Source organism: Triticum urartu, chromosome 2 (genome assembly GCF_003073215.2).
Source record: "Triticum urartu cultivar G1812 chromosome 2, Tu2.1, whole genome shotgun sequence".
NCBI lineage: Eukaryota > Viridiplantae > Streptophyta > Magnoliopsida > Poales > Poaceae > Triticum > Triticum urartu.
This window is the reverse complement of record NC_053023.1, coordinates 713,253,789-713,260,772: the sequence shown is the minus strand read 5'-3', so window position 1 is coordinate 713,260,772 and position 6,984 is coordinate 713,253,789. Positions and strand designations below refer to the sequence as shown.

Below are 6,984 nucleotides of genomic sequence, written 5' to 3'. Positions count from 1 at the left end.
ACATAAGGTCAAAAGCTGGCCGTCATAAACTGACATTAGCGACCTTTCTTATGGAATGGTCGAAGATGTTTATGACCAAAATACGTCTACTGTGGCGTTTTGGTCACTAGCAACCTCCCCAGGCCACGTAGGCATCCAGCGTGGCAAGCTGATGTGGCACAAGATTCAGCCCGGTCCAATTCGGTTTTCTACATGGGCCTAGCCCAACAATTTGGCCTTTTTACTGTATATTTTCTTTATTAATTTTCTCTAGCTACATGGGCCTGGCCCAACAATTTGGCCTTTTTATTTCTAGATGCGGCCTTTTACAACGTATGATCTTTTACTTTTTGCTATTTTATTTTCCACTGTTTTACATTTGTCCCAAATATCATAATATCATACACTAGTCCCACACATCAGAAATTTCAAATGTGCTCAAATTATTTTGATAAGTGGGTCGCATGAGTCATGTTTTCATTGCACACATTTTCAAATCACATACATAATTACTATTTCATATGAAACAGGAATTGTAATTCTGAAACATACATGAAATTCACAGAGAGAAGATACATTAAATCACATACATAATTACTATTTCATTCACAAACAGAGAGAAGATACATTAAATTCCCAGATAACCCATCTATTATTACATAACTTGCTATATAAGAATGTCTTGGAGCTTCTTTGAACATCTTTCGTCTTGAATTTACTCAAAATATCTGCCAACAAGAAAACAGAACAGCAATGATAGGGTGAATAACAACAACAACAAGGGGTGCTATTTAGTAGTAAGATCAAGTCTGGAATGTAAGAATGCTTTGTTGTAATTGATAATTAAAATCTACAACAGCTCAAAGTGGCAGTAGCTAAAACACAATCTCAGAAAAAGCATATAATTGATGTGACATAACAAACTAGACAACCAAGAAATTGATGTGACATAGCTAGTTTCCAGCAATATCCAACGACAAATTGATGTCACATATATGTATCTATCATGCAAACAGCGGATGTACTGTAATGATAACATTAGACTAGAAATAAGAGCCTCAGAGATCTTGGTGGTTAAGATCATCAAGTGGGATAAACCCATTAAGAGTAGCAAATATTTTGATAACATCACAGGCTCTGTTTGGCACGCAGAAAATTAATCAGTTGAAGCAGAGGCGATGTTTGGCATCACTGCATTTTACAGTTCCAAAACAGACAGACAGAGTCAGGAATCGGCAGCAAAGCAAGTATACGTATATAGGAATCTCTACTTGGAACCTAGAGTAAGAAGCACGGCTAGAAGAGCCCAAGAATTAATTAATCATGTGTTATTCTTTAACTGGAATGTACGTGCATCATCAACAGAGAGGTGTGAGCTCTGGACTTAATTGGTTGTGAGGATGGACTGGACTGTTCCAAATACGTGCATCATCATCAGTTCTGTGAAGCAAATCTACATATCATATTTCTAGAATGGGCGCACCCAGTTGCTCACAAGTAGATTCAAACCCAACTTGTAATGCAATGATGTTTCTTGTACAATATTACTATAGTTACCTAAATTGCCATGGGAATACTGACAGCAGAAACAGGGGAACGAGAAGTAAGTTAAATTAGAGCTAGCAGTTCCAAACAATCACTAAAAATAACAGCAAAAGCAGACACAGATGCCCTCCAGAGACATTCCCACAGGTAAAGCAAGCACCTTAAGCCCTCTCGCCACGGATCCTCGAAGAGACCCACCAGGTAGGCCTCTGCAGCCTCCTGAAGGGCCAGCACCGCATGGCTCTGGAAGCGGAGGTCAGTCTGCACAGACAGAACAGGATGGTGCTTTTAGTTTACTTGATTCATCATACTATAAGAGTTGACACAACAGGAGCATCACAATGTAGTGCACAAGTTGATTGATCACCTTGAAGTCTTGGGCAATCTCCCTAACAAGCCTCTGGAATGGAAGCTTCCTGATGAGCAGCTCTGTGCTCTTCTGGTACTTGCGGATCTCACTGCAAAGTCAAGCACAAAATTTACTCATTTGAGAATACTTCAAAACAAAACTATAACACATGCTAGAATAGGTTGGAAGATTTTACACACCGAAGAGCAACAGTTCCAGGGCGGTAACGATGAGGCTTCTTCACTCCTCCAGTTGTGGGAGCAGACTTACGGGCAGCTTGTCAAAAAGCAAAGTAGAGCACATGGTCAAATTAACAATAATACCATGATAGTCCATATACATCAGTAGGATATCTGGTCATAAGCTGGCAATGAAGGTTGAGGTTCAAATTATACCCAGTTCAATTTACCTAAACCATAAATAAAGACATGGCATAGGTAAACTATCAATATTGTAGTCACAAACCTTGGTGGCTAGCTGCTTCCTAGGAGCCTTTCCTCCAGTGGACTTACGAGCAGTCTGCTTAGTACGAGCCATGAGCAAAACCTTGGTTTACCTGAAGCAAAAACAGAACATAGTCAATTCTATAAATTGAATATCACAATAACACAACTATAGTCTTCTCATAACCAGTAAATTGTGCATGGCACCTTGTTGCTAGCAAATCCATTCAATAACTATAGAGTCCCAACAATCATCAGCCTAGAATACCTACCAAATTTTTATACATCAAAAACTAACAACGTCATACAACACAGCTATACACCCCTTCAGATAGAAAGCAGTGTATTTCTAACTAAAACTTTTCATTTAAAAGATCAGACCCAAGATAGAATTCCACTTCAGATGAAAGTCCTGATCTACCTTTAGCATAGTTTGTTCACTCGAAAGACACATATAAAGATGACACACTAAAAAACTGCAGCCTAGTACTTTTTTTAACACTAAAGAAAACAAGGCTACCATGATCACCTAATTTTGCAAACAGAAGCAAGAAAAGAAATAGCAGTCCACTAATAAAAATATGCTTCCTAGTTATCACATGTAATGGTTGAACATCAACTTCACATAGTTATGTGCACATGATTTTAGTAATTAGCTAACTGGCAAGTTGATACAATTTAGATACAATAAATGTGAATGTGCATGTACTCAACGTGCATGTACTAAGAAGCCAAGAGCACTGAAGAATTTACTGATTGAACAAGCAATGGTCATTTCATCCCAAACCTCTCAGCTTCACACAACTAAATCAATGTCCCGGGAAGGAATCACCAGAAATTTTACCACATACAGTACAAGCACAATGAAGTAGCATACCGAACAGCAGAGCAGGTAGCGGGGGAGGAGAGGGGGGCTGAGGAGCGACCGCTTGCCTTGGCGACGTAGTCCATCCAGGCAAATTTGAAGGCGATGCCGAGGCAGCCAAAGAGGACGGAGACGTTGGAGCAGGCACGCGAGAAGTCCCCCGCCGCCATCGCGGGCTGCTGCTGTGGCTTGGCGACGACCGCGAGCTGCTCGAACGATGCACTGATCCACCGCAGCGGCTTGTCCGCCTCGTTGGACCCCATCGGCATCGGTGGTGCCCACGGCGCCGAGGATCTCGCGGTTTCTCAGGGACTGGCTCGCCGCCTCCAACGCTGCCAGGGCCGACGCTACCATCGCGTCACCAGGGCCGCAGCCACGCGGTCGACGGGCGCCACGCGGATGCGGTTGCGGATCTGGGCTCCGACGGCACGGACCCCCTCCGCCAAGGGCACCCTGCCGCCGGCCGCCATGGAGGGGTTGGCCATCGAGGAGGAAGGGGTCTTAGGCTAGGGTTTCGGCTGGAAGTGGGGAGTGTCTCTCGGCTCGGCATGGAGGAGGCCGGGATTGGGGGAGAAGCGGTTGGGTCAATCCAGAGATCCAGAGAGGAGGAGGAGTCGTGGGTTGGAGGGTTGGAGGGGATCGATCCATATGAATCTCGCCGGACAGAGGGCGCCGGAGGTGGTGCGGATTGGAGGGGATCGATCCATATGGATCTCGCCGGACAGAGGGCGCCGGAGGTGGCGGCGGCCAGGGAGGAGTGGAGCGCTAGGGTTCGAGAGAGAGAGAGAGGCGAGTGGGCACGAGGGGTTGGGTGCGTGGGAGGGAGTGCGGGTTGTGGGTTGGGCGACGTGGATGAGACAGGCGGGCTGTTGGATCCAGGAGCATCCGACGGTGATTAGGCACGATCCGCGTGAGATGCTCCTGGACCAATCAGAACGCAGTATACCAGTACTACATTTTTTGACCATCTAAATTGGTCGTAATCGACTAAAAGTAAGGTGCTAAATCATATTGGCTATTTTATGATCTAAAAAATAAAAATAAAAATAAAAATAAAATATCTTCTCATGTTTCATCAAATTTGACCTTAGTTTTCAAGAATAATGACAAATCGAAATAAGACAAATATCTTTTAAAAGAGTTAGGAGAAATTAGTTTTTTTAAATCATTTTCCATTTTTAAAGTGTCCAAAATGAGTTTTTTTGTGAAGGACATACTATATATTTGTTGCAAAATTATACCAAATCAATTTTATAAAATACTAGGCCATATTTAATGCACAATTGACCAAATGGTTGGGTGTCAAAAGTTTGATCCACCTCTGGTGAAAAAGACAAATTCCCGCCGATTCAGCTGGAAGCGGGTCAAATTTGAACTGCAGCTGCCTCATAGTTTGCTATTTATTTTTTCCAAAAATCATTTCTAGGTACATAAGTATCTATTTAATTAGAGAAACACCAAAAAATTCCAAGATTCAACCACTAGCTAGGAACGGTCAAACCCGCCGTTTTGACCGCATTTTGAAATGGGCATAAAAAATTCAAAAAAAATCAAAAAATTGGAAAACCTTCGCATTGTGTCATTATATGTGACCAAGTTTCCAAGAAAAATAATAAACTTGTAATACGGTAATTATTTTAAAAAAGTGTTCTTAGAAATGAGCTATCATGTGTGAAGATTCATGTATTTCAACCCAAACGATCAATCTTATGGCCACATTCATGGCATAGTTTGTTCAAATGATCTCATATTGTGCACAAGGGTGCATCTTGGAATTCCAAACAATGTTGCCAAAGGGAGTTTTCATTTTCTTTGCACAGAAAATTCATTTTCCATTTTTCGAGTGCCCGAAATGAGGTTTTTTTGTGAAGGACCTACCATATATTTGTTGCAAAAATGGACCAAATCAATTTTATAAAATACTAGGACATATATAATGCACAATTGACCAAATGATTGGGTGAAAAAAGTTTTGATCCACCTTTGGTGAAAAAGACAAATTGTCATCGATTCAGTTGGAAACGGGTCAAATTTGAACTGCAGCTGCCTCATAGTTTGCTATTTATTTTTTCCAAAAATCATTTCTAGGTACATAAGTATCTATTTAATCAGATAAACACCAAAAAATTCCAATATTCAACCACTAGCTAGGAACGGTCAAGCCCGCCGTTTTGACCGCATTTTGAAACGGGCATAAAAATTCAAAAAAAAATCAAAAAATTGGAAAACCTTCGCATTTGTGTCATTATATGTGAACAAGGTTCCAGGAAAAATAATAAAATTGTAATACAGTAATTATTTTTAAAAAGTGTTCTCAGAAATGAGCTATCATGTGTGAAGATTCATGTATTTCAACCCAAACGATCAATCTTATGGCCAAATTCATGGCATAGTTTGTTCAAATGATCTCATATTGTGCACAAGGGTGCATCTTGGAATTCCAAACAATGTTGCCAAAGGGAGTTTTCATTTTCTTTGCACGGAAAATTCATTTTCCATTTTTCGAGTGCCCAAAATGAGGTTTTTTTGTGAAGGACCTACCATATATTTGTTGCAAAATTGTACCAAATCATTTTTATAAAATACTAGGACATATTCAATGCACAATTGACAAAATGGTTGGGTGTCAAAAGTTTTGATCCACCTCTGATGAAAAAGACAAATTCCCGCCGATTCAGTTGGAAGCGGGTCAAATTTGAACTGCAGCTGCCTCATAGTTTGCTATTTATTTTTTCCAAAAATCATTTCTAGGTACATAAGTATCTATTTAATCAGAGAAACACCAAAAAAATTCCAATATTCAACCACTAGCTAGGAACGGTCAAGCCCGCCGTTTTGACCGCATTTTGAAACGGGCATAAAAAATTCAAAAAAAATCAAAAAATTGGAAAACCTTCGCATTTGTGTCATTATATGTGAACAAATTTCCAGGAAAAATAATAAAATTGTAATACAGTAATTATTTTAAAAAAGTGTTCTCAGAAATGAGCTATCAAGTGTGAAGATTCATGGCTTTCAAGCCAAATGATCATTCTTATGGCCACATTCATGGCATAGTTTGTTCAAATGATCTCATACTGTGCACAAGGGTGCATATTGAAATGGCAAACAATGTTGCCTAAGGAAGTTTTCATTTTCTTTGGACGAAAAAACCATTTTCCATTTTTCGAGTGCCTGAAATGAGTTTTTTTTGTGAAGGACCTACCATATATTTGTTGCAAAATTGGACCTGATCAATTTTATAAAATACTAGGCCATATTTAATGCACAATTAACAAAATTGTTGGGTGTCAAAATTTTTGATCCACCTCTGGTGAAAAAGACAAATTCCCGCCGATTTAGGAGGAAGCAGGTCAAATTTGAACTGCAGCTGCCTCATAGTTTGCTATTTATTTTTTCCAAAAATCATTTCTAGTTACATAAGTACATATTTAATCATAAATACATGGTTTGGTGGCGATACGTCGAGGTTTGGGCGGTGGCCGAGGCCCCAAACTCTAGAGCGCGTAAACTCGCATGCCCGCCGCGTGGTCACCGCGTGGCCGTGGCGTTGCCATGTGTTCTGGGCGGCCTAGGCATGTCTAGTGGGTTGGGCACTCCCCAGGTAGGTGCTAGGAAGAAAATCACAACATAAGATTCTCACGAGGAGACCGATCGATGCTCAAACATGAATAAGCAGCCAAGTGTTTGATTAGCGGTACGGGAAATGCACATGGCCAATGGGCATGAGTTTTGGCCAAGGATGATCATCTACTAAGTAGAATGTATTCACAAATTTTCAGCTAAAAGGAGGATCGTAGGTG

At 40.7% G+C, this 6,984-nt stretch overlaps 1 long non-coding RNA gene and 1 other non-coding gene across 2 annotated transcripts; both read right to left on the bottom strand.

Moving 5' to 3' along the window:
• Nucleotides 1-1,033: 1,033 nt before the first annotated feature.
• LOC125541839 lies at nt 1,034-1,116 on the bottom strand. The gene has a single exon (XR_007297684.1). It is a non-coding gene; the product is annotated as a small nucleolar RNA SNORD24 (small nucleolar RNA).
• Nucleotides 1,117-1,701: 585 nt separating this feature from the next.
• Nucleotides 1,702-2,155, bottom strand: LOC125534284. The gene is made up of 3 exons (XR_007294441.1): nt 2,074-2,155; nt 1,892-1,982; nt 1,702-1,785 (listed from the first exon to the last, which is right to left on the bottom strand). It is a non-coding gene; the product is annotated as an uncharacterized LOC125534284 (long non-coding RNA).
• Nucleotides 2,156-6,984: the final 4,829 nt, after the last annotated feature.